At 43.7% G+C, this 17728-nt stretch overlaps 1 long non-coding RNA gene across 4 annotated transcripts; it reads right to left on the minus strand.

Moving 5' to 3' along the window:
- Positions 1-668: 668 nt before the first annotated feature.
- LOC118144363 (uncharacterized) lies at positions 669-13594 on the minus strand. 4 transcript variants are annotated; one of them, XR_013522151.1, is made up of 5 exons: positions 13411-13594; positions 12805-12921; positions 6313-6537; positions 4400-4469; positions 669-4065 (listed from the first exon to the last, which is right to left on the minus strand). It is a non-coding gene; the product is annotated as an uncharacterized LOC118144363 (long non-coding RNA). The 4 variants fall into 4 exon arrangements; XR_004729136.3 differs by having other exon boundaries at positions 12805-12924; XR_013522152.1 differs by lacking the exon at positions 6313-6537.
- Positions 13595-17728: the final 4134 nt, after the last annotated feature.

A 17728-nucleotide genomic window follows, 5' to 3' on the forward strand; every position in this document is an offset into this window, starting at 1 on the left:
GTTTGTTTCAGCTCGAGCCAAGTGCCCTTATGTTCCGTCCTTCCTCTTCCCCTCTAGAGAATGTGTTCAGCCTCATGTGAAATTAGCCTTTTCTATTAGATGCTTGACCTTAGACAAGTTACTTAACCTCTGTGCCTCAGTTTCCTCAACTGTAAAATGGAGCAATTAGCAGTACCTACCTCATAGGGTTGACAAGAACACTAGATGAGATATTGTGTAGAAAGTGCTGGCCCGTGGCACCTGCTCAGTAAATTCTAATTATTAGCTATTATTATTATTAGGCATTTGCCAAGTAATAGGCTTCACCGAGCATTATCTTAATTGTGTCTTGAAAACACTCCTATGAGGCAGGTTTTGTGTTATTAACATTTTAAAACTAATTGTTGTTGATTGATTTGCACAAGCATATGGTGTTTGTTGATAGAAAAGCATTTAATGATAAATTGGTTTCGTTCCCATGCCCACACAATCTTCTCTGGAAGTCGCAGCCCAGTGATAGGAGAATATTACGTGGTAGATATGACGTTAATTGTACGTGGCTTTAAACAGGTGGTGCAACAACTGTGTGGCAGAGTCAAGATTTGAACTCGTTTTGTTTTGGTTCCATGCACCATGAGGCCTCCTCTGGTCCCTTTTTAACTACTCCCCCTCTCCACCCACCCCCTCGAGACTTTATTAGAAAACAAGGACACAAACAAACATAAGATAAACAAAGCTAGCATGTGTGCTGTTATTGTGTGCCAGGTAGGTAATCTCTTACATATTTACTTCCCTGACGTATGTGATTGTCGCAACAGCCCCATGAGACAGGTGTTGTTAATATTCCCATTTTCCAGGAATCCCAGAGACACTCCAAGGACAAAATGAAATAATGGCACTTGAAAACAACATTTCTGGCTTAAAGCCCCTCCTGCCACTCACTAGCTGTGGAAACGTTGGTCAGTTATAGAACTTCTGTTTCTTCAGCTTGAAGTGTAGTTACCTCCACCTCATGGGATTGTCATTCATTCGTTTGTTCACTAAACAGTTATTGAACATCTAATGCAAAAAATTGTGCTGTGTACTGGATCTATACTGGAAACCAAAATGGGCATTATGGCTGGACATGGTGGCTCATCCCTGTAATCCCAGCACTTTGGGAGGCCAGAGTAGGAGGATCATTTGAGCCCAGGAGTTTGAGACCAGTTTGGGCAACATAGTGAAACCCTATCTATCTCATAAAATGTAAACAGTTAGCCGGTGCGGTGGCACACACCTCTAGTCTCAGCTACTCAAGAGGCTGAGGCAGGAGGATGGCTTGAGCCTGGGAGTCAAGGCTGCAGTGAGCCATGATCACACTACTACAATCCAGCCTGGGCAACAGAACAAAACCTTGTCTCAAAAATTAAAAATTAAAAAACAAGCATCCACTCCTGATCTTAGGAAGCTTCTTGTCTCGGATTAAATGAGAATTTTTCTATATAAAACTCACAGCACAGAGCCTGGCAAACAAAACATGCTCAATACAAGTTAACATTATTATTGGTCTTATTTTTATGACCCAGTTGGGACTGGAACAAAAGTCTTTTTGACTCCAAAATCTTTTCCATAAAGATCACGTTTTGTAGGGGGCCCGCTGAGACAGGAATAGAAGGGAACTTGAGGATGTTCAGAACAGACTTCAAATGCTTGCTGTATGTATTATACTTCCAAAGCATTCTTAGATCTTCCCATTCTCTTTCTTATCATCCACCCCAGTGTCCTTACATTTCCGTAAACACACCCCTCTCCATGGGAATAAATTTATTTCTCCCTTGAATGTAGACTCTGTGTGTTTGATTTGCCTGGAAAGGTGCGGAAACCACCCAGACACAGTGCTAATGGGATGTGACAGAACTCACAGCTTCTCCAGGCCTGGAAGGAAGAATGTTGACAAAGGGGAGCTTAATGAGCTTCCACCCACATTTTAATTACCCTAACAAGCTGCCAGAGGAATCCCTGTTTTCTGTTCTGCATTCTGGGAAGTTTTGACAAGCCCAGGAGGAATCTATCCAGGCCAAAACTGAGGGTGCCTAAGGAAAAGGAAAGCAGTCTTCCAGCAGCCAGTTTTGTCACCTGGTATTTGAGAGGGTCCTCTGCTCAGAAACACTCTCTCATTAGCTACCCAGTACAATGTATCAGTTATTATAAAGCTGCATAACAAACAACCACAAAACCTCAGTGGCACATGGTAACAATTGATTATTTTCACTCACAAGTCAGTGGGTCACATGGGCAGTTCCAAGCATCTGAGCCATCTGAGCCGAGCTTGGTGGGGTTTGCACGTGTCTCTGTGGTCAGGCTAGGTGGCTCTGCTGATCTTAGTTGGGCTTTCTTGCATATCTGGGACAACGGAACTGACTTTGCTCTTATTCACATGGTCTTTCATTCTACCCACGGGTTATTCACAGAACAGCAGGAGAACTCCAAGAGACAGGCCAAAATCATACAGAGTCTTGTTCCCAGGCTCAGAAAAGGTATAATGTTCCTTCTGCCACATTCTATTGGTCAAAGCAATCACAAGACTAGCCTAATCCAAGAACTGGGAAATAGACTTCAACCCTTGATGAGAGGGGCTAAAAAGTCCTGGCAAAGAGTGTGGATGCAGACACAGCATCTTAGGTCCATCAGTGCAGTAAATCTCCCACAACAGTGTAAAAGCAACAAAACACCATGGATTGAACAGCAACTGCATGCATATCACAGGATGCTAAAATGGAATCTTTGGGTCTTGGTTTCAGCTGAGGCTCCACGGGCCAAAGACAAAATGAAATGTTCAAATACCTGACATTTCCAAGCAAGGTATTGGCTTTGAAAAGGTCTAAAAGGAAATCGTTTTCTGACTCTTGGGCCAATGGCCATCTCTGAAAAGGTTGAATTGGAAGCTGGGGAGAGGATTTTTCTGGAGAAAGGAGTCCAGTACGAAGTTAGTCTCAATCCCACAGCCTTGCCTGGTGAGAGGAACTTCCAGGAAATATCTCTAGTTTGCTGTGAATTCCCTGGAGTCTGGGGAGAATGGCATCTGACTGAGACCTGAAAAATGTATATGTTAGTCAGACCTTGGCTGGAGCCTATCGAGATCTCAGGAAGAGGACTGAGGATAGCACTAGAAGCAGATGCTAAGTCCCTCCAGGTGCCAAGGATGCATGAGCTTCCCATGAATCAAGCAGATGTGGAGAAACTGGAATGGAGGCGTCTTAGAAGCGTCCCACCCAATAGGAGCAGCAAGAGATGCTACCACCTGCTATGGAATTTGGGAAAAAGGCACCACAAGAGGGGAACTGAAGAATCCCCACCTGAACACAGGTCTCAGGTGAACAGTTGGGGGACTGTGCAGTGTGGACACCCCTAATGGGGATCTCAAAGAATCCACAATACACCTCAAATTGACTCAGCTTTGATCACATGCCAAAGCTGGAGGAACTTTAAATACCTGCCAGGCAGAGAGCACCAATGCCAAATTGTGACAGTACTGGTCAAGAGAGCCCTAATCTGCCCTTGCCTCTCCTCCCTCTGCTCCCTTGGGTCTTTGGCTAGCAATCAGAGAAAAGAGAGGACCTAGGGAAGCCAACCACAACCCCCTTCCCCAACATCTAAGCTGAGAGGGGGGTGACTACTGCTAACCCACACTGATACTACTTCTTTGTTTGAACTAGAAAAAAAGTGCCCCCTCCAAGAACTTTACCTCCATTTTTCTGAAGTTTGTCATTATATACTGTATTTGTTGTCTATTACTGCATAATAAATTTCCCTAAAACCTGACAGCTTAAAACAACTCAGGAATCTAGGCTCATCTGAGCTGAGTCTTCTGGCTCAGGATCTCTCACCAGGTTACAATCAAGGTACCAGGAGGGCTGCAGTCTCAGCTGAAGGTTTGGATGGGGAATCATCCTCTTCCAAGGTCATGCAAGAGGTTGCTGGAAAGATTCAGTCCAGGGCTGTTGCCCAATGGTCATGCTCTCAGTTCCTTAGCATGTGGGTCTCTCCCTCCATAGAGTAATTCACAACAAGGCAGCTTGTTTCTTCAGAATAAGCAAGAGAGTAAAGCTGGAGAGAGATAGTATCAGACCAAAGATAGTCTTTTATAATCTAATATTGGAAGTGACATTTCATCATTTTTATTCTATTCATCAGAACAAAGTCACTAGGTCCAGCCCCAAGGCATGTATATGTGTGTTGGGGGGGAGGGGGTTGATTTCACAGGATGTGAATACCAGGAGGAGAAGATAATTAGGGGGTTACCACAGAAGTTTATCTACTGATATAATAAAATATCCTGATTTTATTAAAGCAACAGACCACTGCCACTGGCCAAAGAATTGTTATAATAAATACATAGATTGACAATGTCTATGATATAAAGAATACCCACTATACTTACGTGCTATACAACCTGCCAGTTATGTAAGGTTGTTCGGGAAAGATGCTTCAAAATCTTTTTCAAACTTTTACTGTGGAAGTTTTCAAGCATTTACAAAAACAGGGGATAAGATAACAAAAATTAATAAGGTAAACATGATCATTCTTGTTCACTTATACCCCGACCCTTTACCCCCAAACCACTAGTTAATGAAAAGCAAATTTCAGACAGCAAATTATTTCATCTTTAGTAATTCAGCGTAAATATCCACATACCGTATTTACCATTACTCAATGAACAATACCTTAATTTCATTTACTATTCAGTTACTGTTCATGTGTCTCCAATTGTTTCACAAAGGTCTTTTTTTTTTTTTAACAGTTGACTTGTTTGAAAGAAACTTTAAATGAACTCGGAGTTTTAACCATGACTTAAGAGCAGGCATTATAATTACTGGCATGGTACTATTCTGTGAGAAAAATGCCTGCAGGACATTTTATTAACCAGGAATAACCAGTTGAGTAATAGAGGCTGCTTAAAATTTTACATGATCAGAAAAAACTTCAGCCCACCAAGGCCTTGCCAATGGACAGTGGAGAAGAGAGGGTCTTCTCACACTACGGAGACCTTATTCACCAGATGAGTGACACCCGGGTTATCTCTAAGCTTCACTACAGTCCTTCGGGTGGGTGTTATAATCCTCATTTTAACGGATTAAAAAAACTTAAATGCAGGAGAATTAACTCATCTAAAGTCACACAGCTATTATTGGGTAGAACCCATATTCCAGCTCAGGTCTGTCTGACCTCCCTAAGGGTCTCAGGAAGCCAACTACCAACTAACACTGTCATAGTCTTAGGGCATTAAGACACTGTGAATGCCTTTTTACAGTTGTGACAGATGTTAGCAATAACAAAACCATGTCTTTTATTCACTTTTGTTTCCTAGGACTTTACACAGAATTGGGTACACAGTAGGTGCCTAATAAATATAAAGCCTTGAAGTCACCACAGCACAGAACTTATTCAAAGAAACCTCAGTTCTGGCAGCCAGTATAAAAAGCAATTTCTGCCCACTGCCCCATCTACCATCAGCTTTATCTCAGCTTGTTTTCTTGATAATAGTGGCAGGGGTAGGATCAGCTGCAGAGGCTGGGAGCAAGACAGATTCAGGCTCATTCTACAGGAACTTGCCCGAGAATATTCAATGTCATTGAAGCTAAAAACTCAATATTGAAAAGAGTCTGGTGAAGTTCGCAGCCTTGTTACTTTTGATAGGGCAGCTTTGGCCAATAAACTGCATTCTTTCATTCCATGAATCCCTCTCAAAAGCCATAACCTATGTCTGAAACTGTTCATACTCCCCACCTGTGTCTCTTTGCCTGACAAACTCCTAATCCTTCAGAGCCCAACGGAAATCTCATATGCTCAGCAAATGCTTTTCTGTCTTCGTGGATGAAGTTCTATTCTCATATATGTACCTATCAAGTATTCAGTCCTCTTTCCCTTGGAACTACATGCCAGATAAGGAAAAGATGGCATCTGTCTTATACCTGGAACATAGTAGGCATTCGATAAATATTTGTTGACTGATTGATTTAAAAAAAAAAAGTTTAAAACTGCAATTACTGAAGTCTCTTAAAAAATATTACAGAGCACAGAAGCATTCCATTCATACAACAGAGCAAAACTTGAAATGCAGTTTCTTCTTCTCATTCTGTTCCCCACCAAAAGCTCCACTACATTCCTCTCTTCTATTTTACAAGCTCCATACAATCTCCAAATCTAACTGTGCCTGTTGGCTTGTGTCCCCTAGTCTTCTCTTCCCATGCAGCTCTTTCTCCCGTGAATCGACTGGGCCTTTCCATCTCTTTTGAGTTTTCACATTTATCCATTACCGAGATTCTAGAATGCAAAGAAAGCCTTGAAACTCACCCAGTAGTCTTCCCTCCTTGGAAAGTGAGGCAGGATGGTAAGCTCCTAAAGGCATAGATTTATGCCTGTTTTTGTTCCCTGCTGTGTCCTCTGTCTTTAACTGATGCTCAGTCAACAGTTACTAGCTGAACAATGTACTCTTTGTACAATGTACAATGCACAATGCAGTACTCTTTAACTTATATACTTCTGTTATTGATGATGACTAAATAACAAGAGGTGTTTCTGGAGTGAAAGGAGGAAAGGAAAAGGTTAACAAGGAATGGTTTCTCTATTTGGAGTTCTAAGATGGGAAGTCTGCCTGAAGAATCATACCAAGTGGAACATAGCCCCTGGTCATTCTCAAACTAGAAGAGCCACCGTGTGCTGCTGAATCAGCAGGAAACAGCACAGGGGACACAAGCGAGGTACAGCTCGGCAGCGTGGCAGCAATTTGGCTGCCAATTTCCTTCTATGTTTCAGCATAATTGAATTAGCATCCATGGAGACTGTCTCCCAGACATCGGCAAGTGCAATACTGTGGAGCAGGCGTTGCAATTCATCTGGCATTATGAGGCGTTGAATTGCCATCCAATCCCGCACCTCTCCTTGTTGCTTTGTGTGTGCTCGTTAGAGAAAATTAGGTGGATGCGACAAGCCTGGGAACAATTAAAATCTTCCCACTTAGCCAATTCCCAGCAGTGGTGTCCAAGTTCTCCTCATAGGCACTCAGGCTTGCTCGGCTAGTATGTACAACTTCCTGGATGTGCTTTCAAATTTTAAGCAATGGATAAAAATTCATTTTGCTCCAGCTCAGGATAGGAATTGTTAGGGCATAGAGGAAAGAACACTTACAGGGACAGCCATGATATGAACCAACCAGCACATCATCCATAGTGGATAATGTCAAGACCGGGAGTCCTGGAACACAGTCCAACTAGGAAGAATATTTCTGAAGGCAAGTCTAGGGCAATGGAGCTGGATGATGAGTCAAAGTCAAGGGCCAGGAAGAAAGCACCCAGTGTTGCATCCGGAGGGCTAACGGAAACTAGAAGTTGGGGGTATTAAAAGCAGGTTGCAGTGGAGAGTGAGGAATAGCACTGAGCAAATGATTCAGAACCAAGGTTATGAACATCAAGAAAGTGCTAGATTAAACAGAGACTAAGGGTGGCCATTTAAAGAACTGTACTTTGTAGGTGGGAGGGAATGGCTTACAACTGCTAGGGAGCAGAATGGTGTGAGGAAAAGAGCATTTTCTTGGAGTCATATAAATCTGAGGTTGAATCCCAGTCCTGCCATGTTAAACCACATTAACCCTAATCTTCTGCTTTCTCAGTGGAGAAAAAAAGACACCCATCTTGCAAGGTTGGGAAAGGATTAGAGATATGCTAGTTATAAAGGTATTATCTGAATAACAGGGCTTTGTCTTACTTTAAGTTCCTCCAGCAAGGGATGGTATTCATCCATTCTTACACTGCTATGAAGAAATGCCCAAGACAGGGTAATTTATAAAGGAAAAAGGTTTAATTGACTCACAGTTTCTTATGGCTAGAAAGGCCTCAGGGAACTTACAATCGTGGCAGAAGGTGAAGCAGGCATGTCTTACATGGCGGCAGGTAAGAGTGCCAAGCAAAGGGGGAAGCCCCTTATAAAACCACCAGATCTCGTGGGAACTCACTTGCTATCACAAGGACAGTATGAGGGTAACCACCCCCATGATGCAATTACCTCCTACCAGGTCCCTCTCATGACATGTGGGGATTATGGGAACTACAATTCAAGGTGAGATTTCGGTGGGGACACAGTCAAGCCATATCAGGGACCCTGAGATCAGGATTTGAGTGTAAGTACCTTATTTGGGAGGTAATGGAAGGGGAGTGGGATGTATTCGTCTGTTTTCATGCTACCGATAGAGACATACCCAAGACAGGGAAGAAAAACAGGTTTAATGGACTCATAATTTCATGTGGCTGGTGAGGCCTCACAATCATGGTGGAAGGTGAAAGGCACTTCTTACATGTTGGCAGCAAGAGAAAATGAGGCAGAAGCGAAAATGAAAACCCCTTATAAAACCATCAGATCTCATGAGACTTACTCCCTACCATGAGAACAGTATGGGAAAACTGTCCCTGTGATTCAGTTACCTCCCACCAGGTCTCTCCCATAACACATGGGAATTATGGGAGTACAATTCAACATGAGATATGAATGGGGACACAGAGCCAAACCATATCATGGGGAAAGCAAGGCAGGGAAGAGAAAAAAGCCAATAAGAGGTTTTTAAAATCAAGCCAGCTACCATTTTGGTGGGCATCAAAAATAACTTCATAGGAACTCTGGAAAACCATGCAGAACCTATGCCTCAACATCCTTCCAACTCAGCAGTGAGGGATCTGGGAGCTTTATATACCAACTCCCATCAGTCATTGGCTGCCGGCTTCTCCTAGAGGATGAATTCCCTGGCACTTCTGGTCTACCTTGGGAACGGGCAGACTGGTCTTCCTCATCTTCAGAGAAAGCCCCCAAACACACAGATGGCGATACTGACAGAAGGTATTGGCCTTTTAGGGTTGATATGATACATTCTGATGGGGCACTGACCACTTCTACTGCCAGTATCAGGAGAGAATGTGTCACAGAACTCCATCATACAACAGATGGATACAACATCCATCAGCTCTATCTAAAAAATTTCCCTTCCAATTTCCTCCCCTCTCCACACTTCAATGTGAACCCTCTAATATCCTCAAATTAGAGGAAAGGCTAAAGGGACGTGAAACAAGTTCTGGCCACCTCCTTTGCTGGTCATATTGAGAGTCTTGGACCTCACTCTGGAGCATCGGATGAGTTGGCACTTACTGTTTTGTTCTTGGCTTTCCTAGATCAGGGGTCCCCAACGCCCTGACCGTAGTCTGGTAATGGTCCATGGCCTGTTAGGAACACTGCCACACAGCAGGAGGTGGGCAGCGGGAGAGCAAGTAAAGCTTCATCTGTATTTACAGAGGCTCCCCATCCCTCTCATTACTGCCTGAGCTCCAGGCAGATCAGCAGCAGCATTAGATCCTCACAGGATCTTATTCCCTACCATGAGAACAGTATGGGAAAACTGTCCCTGTGATTCAGTTACCTCCCACCAGGTCTCTCCCATAACACATGGGAATTATGGGAGTACAATTCAACATGAGATATGAATGGGGACACAGAGCCAAACCATATCACGGGGAAAGCGAGGCAGGGAAGAGAAAAAAGCCAATAAAAGGTTTTTAAAATCAAGCCAGCTACCATTTTGGTGGGCATCAAAAATAACTTCATAGGAACTCTGGAAAACCATGCAGAACCTATGCCTCCTCACAGGAGTGCAAATCCTTTTGGGAACTGCGCATGTGAGGAATCTAGGCTGTGAGCTCCTTATGAGAATCTAGTGCCTGATGATCTGTCACTGTCTCCCATCACCCCCAGATCAGACCATCTAGTTGAAGGAAAACAAACTCAGAGCTCCTACAGACTCTTCATTATGGTGAGTTTATAATTATTTCATTATACATTAAAATGTAATAATAAAAATAGAGTGCACAATAAATGTAATGTGCTTGAATCATGCTGGAACCATCCTCTTGACCTGGTCTTCCACAAAACCAGTCCCTGGTGCCAATAAGTTTGGAGATAGCTGTCTTAGAGGACTCAGTCCAAAGGGAGACAGTGTGTCCCATTTTAATACCCGCAGTAGAAGTGGCCAGTGCCCCATCAAGATTCACCATATCAATGCAGAAAGGCCGGCTGTCATCTGTCAGAGGAAAGAAGGGGTGCGCTCCTCCCTCCTGAAGCCTACTTAAATAGGCTTTGAAGAGAGCCCTTGGGGAGCTTGATTTCTGTCCCCTAAAGATTGGGGAACCCTGCAGATTAGAGTCTGACTCATACCTGAGAAATCTAAGGGGCCCCGGGATGGCTGAAGAGGGCTGCAAGTTGGTAAGCAGCTACATTTCCACCAAAGGCCACTGTTTTCTGTGGCGGGCAGGAAAGAGAGAACGAGCATGTATAAGCAAGCTGACCTGGGGATATTTGAAAGATGCTTTGCCTATTCTTTTTGGGCATGATGGGCATCTGTGAAGGTGGGCCATGAAGGGCCAAGGCCAGATGGAATGTCATGCATGACTGGAGAGTTGGAACGTGGAGCTCGTGCAGCTCTAGGGCTGGTGAACTACAGGTGAGAGACGTGCATACAGGGTCCCTGAAGATGGACGTGTCCTTAGTGCATGAACAAAAGCTCTAGCTCAAGAGTGTTGCAGACATCCAGCCATGCGCTGCTCTTAGGATGTGCATACCCATGCAGGCTTGCAGAAACCTAGAAAAAGGGAAAGGCTTTTTCTGACTTGCACAAGACAGCATCCATTTGCCAAGCAGGGCATACTTGAGGCTGTCTGATATCTTTTTTTCTAGTCCCTACAAAGATCTTGTGTTTCGAAGCCAATGGAGACAGAGTTCCAAAGTTCACACCAGAGAATGGCATCCTGTAGGACCCAGCTCACAGCAACCATCCCAGTTAATCGAGACCTTTTTCTACCCCTTATCTCTTCCCAGTGTGCCCTCACCAACCTTAAAGGGGCAAGGGCAGCCTGGCTGGGGAAGAGATTGGAGGGCAAATTTACCACTCTCTTAGAGAAAACACACGAAGCTGACGGTACCCATTTCCCACCGCAGCTTCTGCAGCAAGTCTGAGCAAATGAAGTCAGAGGTGTGACCCTACACTGGACTGGACACATTCATCACTGAACAGAACCACAGATGCCGATGACATTTTTATTACCTACAAATAACAAATTCATAGCACAGGGGCCTGGCTGACATTCATTCAGAGGCAGAGAGGACCAGTCCTGGAATTATACAACAACAGGGGAGGGGGACAACAAAAGTAGCTTTATGATTATATCCCACAACCCCGCTCTTTCGACTATTTAGAGAAAGCATCCAATAGGCATTGTATACAGAAAGGGTCCAAAAGGCCCTCAGTAAGTGGTTGCTCTTGTTATTATAAACTGCTTGTGCAGGTGAAGGTTAAAGCAGAATTTCAGAGCTAAATGCCAAGGAGGTTGCACCTGATTATCAGCCCTGGGCTGGACAGTCCAGGAGGAGGAAATGAACAGCTGAGAGCAAGGTCTATGCTCCAGAGTGGAGCATGAGGGACTCCTCCACCCCAGCTCTGCTGGGTCACCAGCCAGAGGAAAACTGCATATGCTGTGATCACAATACTGGTTCCTGGGAGGGCATCTTGCTTGTCTCCGTTGGACAGCAATTCGAGAGGGAGATTTGCTCATTTGTCTTTCTGAAGCTGAACATCAGGGTGGGTTGGGGAGGAAAGGAGGGTGGGAGCCAAGACTGTCTGCTGCTGCACCAGCATCATAATGCAAAGAGGACTGCTCACCCAGAGTTCAGGTCCCAGGCATGGCACAGACACAGGTGGGAATTCTGTTCCTTTGGGGTTTAGGGAAAGTGCCCTGGGACGCCTCATGAAGATGCTAGAAAAATAAAATCAGAACTAAGACAAAGGGATATCCATGCGTAACCTATGCATTCACAGGTTTGTTTCTTTACCAGAGAGCAGTGGAGATGATTCACACTTCAACAGGGAACTCTTTAGCTGAAATAGTTCTTTCTTTCTGTAAAACACAGAGGTTCTTGAGGGCAGGGAGTGTGTCTCAACTCATCTTTGAATCCCTGGAACTTAATCCAAGGCCTGAGTAGCATAACAGAAGGTGAGTGGGCTTTAAACTCATACAAATCAGGGTTTGAATTGCAGCTCTGTCATTTACTAGCTGTGTGACCTCAGGCAGGTTACTTCACCTCTCTGAAGTTCAATTTCCTCATCTGAAACATGGTAATGAAAATACCTACCTCCAAGTTTTGGAGAAGCAAAACTATATTTAAATTTAATATGCCGATTATGGTAACTGGCCCCCAGAAAGATAGTAATTATCACCATTATCATCATTATTTTCCTTTGACATCTTCTCAATTCCTCAGTTATGTTCAGACAGCTCTGGTTCTCTTACAGAATTTACTTCAAAAGTTGCCAGATCATTTTTATACTGAAAACACCTCCCATTTTCGGCACAAATCCTTAGTTACACAGTCTGTAAACATAGTCAGAACTGAAAATACTTTTCCATTATTGGATAAGAAGATTCCTTTCTTGTCCTTTCTGCTGTCTCCTCATGCTCTAGTTCTGCCCCCAGTGGGTCCTGAGGAAAAGTAATCTTGAATGACATGTGAGCTTTACATCTAAAATCAAATTTGGCATCCCAGTTCCCAGTACAGCATTTTCACACATTTCCAAAACGTCAAAGAGAATAGCTGCCCCTTTTGTTTCATGTCAATTTCCTCCAAATCAGTTTTCTACTCAGTAATTTATCTGAGATTTAGTTGTTCAATCTGTAAAATGGACCCGTAAAGTGATCTGAAAACACTACTCTCGCACATAGGAATGCTCTGAGATGGATGAGAGGCCAGAAAACTCACCTTATTTACTTGGTCACTTCCATCAATCCCAGCTGTACCCGTGGGGGAAATCAGTGGGTCTGTCTTTCCCGGCTGCTGGCCAACATTATGTCCAGGCTGAGTTTCATCAGATTTGCTCTGCTAAATGAAAGGAACTGACTCTATGACACTTTTCATGAATTCTGATCAAATGCCTCACCCAGCATAGCTACAGGGTGAGTTACAGAAGACATAGGAGAGAGGAGAATGGTTTGGGGGGAATGGAGGGACCCCTCGCAGGGTTTGTGGGTGGCAGTGGTTAGAGAGACAAGGCTGAAAGGAAGCAAAGCAGGACTGTGAGGGTGGAGAAGCTGGCTGTAAATGGAAGTGTCTAAATATCATACCCTAAGCATCAGGACTGGGGCGGGAATCAGAACAGAAAAGAATATCTTTCTCTTGTCTAACTCAATCAAGTGACCACACATGGAAAACTGGATTTCTGGTGTGAAAAGTCCCCAAAAAAGGAAAAAGGAGAGGTGAACGGGAACAACAATTGCAGATATGACTTATTGAGTCCTGTGCTGAGTTCCTTACAGAGAGTATGTATTTAATCCTCCCAATAACCCAAGAGGTTGGTATTATTATTACCCTTTTTATACAGAGATGGTAACTGAGACCCAGAGAAGTGCCTTCCTCGGCACCCCCCATCTCACTCTGTCTGCCAGGCTTTTAATGCTTCCATCATTAATTCCATCTTCAACAATCATTTGCTGAGTGTTAGGCTCTGTGCCAGGCACTAGAAGGGTTCCAGTCAGGTAAGCAGAGAGAAGACAGAAGACTTTCAGATAAAGGGTAAAGTGATGGATGAGCAGAGAACAAAGCAGAATGGAGAGTTCTGGAACTCAGGAAGGGCTTAGCATGCCAGGGAACCAAGTTGGTCAGGCCCACCTAGGATGTTCCTAAGGGAAACCTTCCCCATAGTCCCACCTCCTTCCCAGTTCCATTGTCACAGCAACAAGAGAAGCCTGTGGGGTTGTGGAGCAAGTTTTTTTTTTTTTTCCCAAAGTCCCCAGAATGATGGTGCCAGCAACTTGCGCCCAAGTCAATCAGAAACAGAAACACAGCCACAGCCGCTGGGGAAAGCAGGTGTCACCTAATCCCACCAGGAAAATATTAGTCTAAGTCATGGTTTTCCAAAAACAGTCATGGCGACACTTACTGAGCAGTTTACTTTGTCCCAAGCTTTTATAGGCATTTCACATACATGAGCCCATTTAACCCTCTACGAAGTCAATAGTTTAATGATCCCTCATTTCACAGATGAACTAAATGAGGTTCGGGACTTGGAAGCGGCAGAGTCAAGATTCAAATCCAGATTTACCAAACTCTGAAGGCTTCTTCTGAACCTCTGTGCTATGCCATTCTTCCCACCACCCTGCAACTGTGGGATCCCCCCACTTCTCTGTGGACATGGGTTGGCCCACTCCTAAGAGGGCTCTCGCAGGAAGAGCAGCATGGTAGCCCTGCCCCTTATGAGACAGGCAACCTTGGGCAGGTGACTTCACCTCCTGGAGCCTCATCTCATCTGTACAACAGGAACTATACCACAGAGGTATCATGGGCACTTTACTCAGGACCTCGTGCAGAGGCAATATACACACTGGATTTCCATCCCTCTTAGGGGTCTCCTATGCCATCCTCACTGTTCCATTGGAAAAACAAAGCCAAGCACACCCTGGAATGGTGAAGAAAAGGCCATTGCAACAACCGGACGGTGAGACCCAGCAGCCAAGGTTGAGTTTTGCTCATCTTATTTTCCCTGAAGGCTGGTCACATGACAACAGGCATTCAGTAAATATTTCTTCTGAAAACACACACACACACACACACACACATGCACACATACAAACACACACACGACAGAAAAAAAATACATCAGCGTGTTCTGCCTATTCATCTCCAAGCTGTGGAACTTTATCTTTCCGTGTGCTTATCTGAATTTTCCGATTTTTCTGTGTTGAGCATGTATTATTTGTGGCACCTAAGATCTTGAAAGACACACGTCCCACTATAGATTGCCTCTGGGAAATGAAAATGGGAAAAATTAATTAGTTAGGAGGGCTTTTTTAAAGCTTTGTGTTCATTTTTAAGTTTTGTGTTACTTTTGAAACTGTTTACATTGTCTTTTGAGTTCAAACGTATTGTCTTATTTTTCTAACCGAAAAGTCTTCCTCTGGATGGAATATTCACCAGGACTCTCTCGCCAGTCCCAAAAGATTATGAGGAAGTGACCTTCATTCCAGGTACAATGGTGGAGTCCAGCTAATCTTTTCTTGTGTCTTTGGGAATCTGCTTACTGGTTGACCCGGATGCTCTGTGCATGCTCACAGAAACCTTCTGCCAAACCTGCACCAGTCATTAGGCTTCTGCAGTGCTCTTCTGAGCACCTTATCTTCTGGCATTAATTTAAAGCAACATTTTCTCACCTCTGTAGGTATGCTTCCATGACTTGGAGGCCTAAAAAATGAACTGTAATGGATTTTGTCAAAAATTGCAGACAATCAAAATGTCTGGTTTCATCTCTTAATTTCCAAATGATTAGTAGCAACTGCCTGTAGCACTGAGTAGGAAGGACCCTGAGACCATTTCCAGGTAGAGCAGAAACAATCAAACAGCAAGAATTTAAAAGCACTGGCTGGACGTGGTGGCTCACGCCTCACCTGTAATCCCAGCACTTTGGGAGGCTGAGACAGGTGGATCACCTGAGGTCAGGAATTCGAGACCATCTTGACCAACATGGTGAAACTGTGTCTCTACCAAAAATACAAAAATTAGATGGGCGTGGTGGCAGAGGCCTATTATCTCAGCTTCTTGGGAGGCTGAGGCAGAAGAATCGCTTGAATCCGGATCCGGGAGGCAAAGTTTGCAGTGAGCCGAGATTGCGCCACTGCACTTCAGCCTGGGCAACAGAGAGAGACTCCATCTCAAAAAAAAAAAAAAAAAAAAAAAAAAAAATATATATATATATATATATATCTCCACCAGATCCTTTATGAATTAATGTTTTCTGCTAATGAATTACTGATGACTGCCATGGCATGAAATCAAGGGCTACTGGCATATCCCATACCCCAAATCTAATGAAACACATCCTCCTTTCACTCCAAAGAAGCAAAGTGGTGGGACTCCCATGTGGTATAGTGTAGCAATAATGCAGCTATTATTTATGGAGTGCCACTTTGATGGTTTTTTTTTTTTGAGAGTAAGTCTTGCTCTGTCATCCCAGGCTGGAGTGCAGTAGTGCAACCTTGACTCACTGCAACCTCTGCCTCCTGGGTTCAAGTGATTCTCCTGCCTCAGTCTCCTGAGTAGCTGGGAATACAGGCCCATTAATTAATTAATTAATTAATTAATTAATTAATTTTGTATTGGAGTGCGACTTTGAGCAAAAGATTTTCCATACCTAATACATCTTATAGCAACTCTCCAATTATCAGTATAGTTTTGGTTACAATTGTCAGACAACCAACTCACACTAGCTCAAGCAAAAAGAGTGTGTTTGGGCTCATGTAACCGAGAGGAGAACTGAGTTAGAGCTTAGAATCACCAGAAGAGCTTTAGGAACTGAGATCAGTGATGGGTTCCAGCAACGACTTCCAGAGTGGATTTGTTAGGCAAGTTCCAGTCCCACTTGCTCTTGCACTCAATTACCCCTCTTTCATGGGATGACACAGCACAGAGGCCCTTGCCAGATGTAGGCCCCACTACCTTGGACTTCTCAGCCTCCAGAACTGTAAGAAATACGTTTCTTTTCTTTATAAATTACCTAGTCTGTGTTGTTGCTATAGCAACACAAAACAGATTAAGACACTCATACTACAAACAGGCCTCTCCCATATGAAGAGGAACATGGTTGCTATTTTCCCAGTGCATAAAGTGCTAACTTTTCCCAACATGTGTTTATCAGTCCCAGGGGAAAACTCTGATTGGACTATTTGGGTCATATGGCCATTCTTTGCGCCAATCACTGTTTGTCATTAGATGATTTGGTCAGAACTCAGCTGTACTCCCATCCTCCTGGCCAAGGGGTCTGTGTCTACCAATAAAAGAAAGATTTAAAAAGCTTACTAGTCAGTTAAATATCAGGGCCGCTATGAACAGCTGCACAGGTTGCATGCTGCACAAGGGCACCAGCTGAGTGGATAAGGAAGGGATAAAATCCTGCCTGTGCCTTGCTTAGCAAGCCATAGACTCTGGCCCTAGATACATCTGCTAGAATTGTTCTAATTCATAACGTGGGGTCATACAGGCTAGTATTTGCCCAAGGAGAAAGCAACAGCTACTGCAAGATACTACAGTCCCTAGGAAGTAAATAATGATTATCCCATTTTTAAGATGAGAAAACAGAGCTCACAGAGGGTCAAGTGAATCACCCAAGGCTATACCCAAGAGTCTCCCCTTATTCCAAACCCCCGGTGGATGCCTGAAACCATGGATAATACTGAACCCTATACATATATTAATTTTTTCTATAATACGAACCTATGATAAAATTTAATTTGTAAACTAGACACAGTAAGAGATTATCCACAGTAAAAATAATAAAATAGAACAATTATAACAGTACTGCAGCACATTATGTGAATGTGGTCTCTCTGTCTTCTAAATCTCTGATTGTACTGGACTCATCTCTCTTTTAACAACAGTAGACCACAGGTAACTGAAACTGGGAAAAGTGAAACTGCAGGTAAGGGGGAACTACTGGACACCAAGAAACAGTAGAATCAGGATTCGAACCCAGGTCTGTGTAGCTCTAAAGTCTATCCTCTTCCTATCATGACCCACTCAACAGCCTGTAAGAGAAATGAAACCCACCATGCTCCTAATAGTCTGAAGAAGTGAGAGAAGCAGATTCTTGTGCCTCTTCTCTCTGAAAACCCAGTTAGCCCCGCAGAGACAGACAATC

This window comes from Callithrix jacchus, chromosome 9, assembly GCF_049354715.1.
Source record: "Callithrix jacchus isolate 240 chromosome 9, calJac240_pri, whole genome shotgun sequence".
Classification (NCBI taxonomy): Eukaryota; Metazoa; Chordata; class Mammalia; order Primates; family Cebidae; genus Callithrix; species Callithrix jacchus.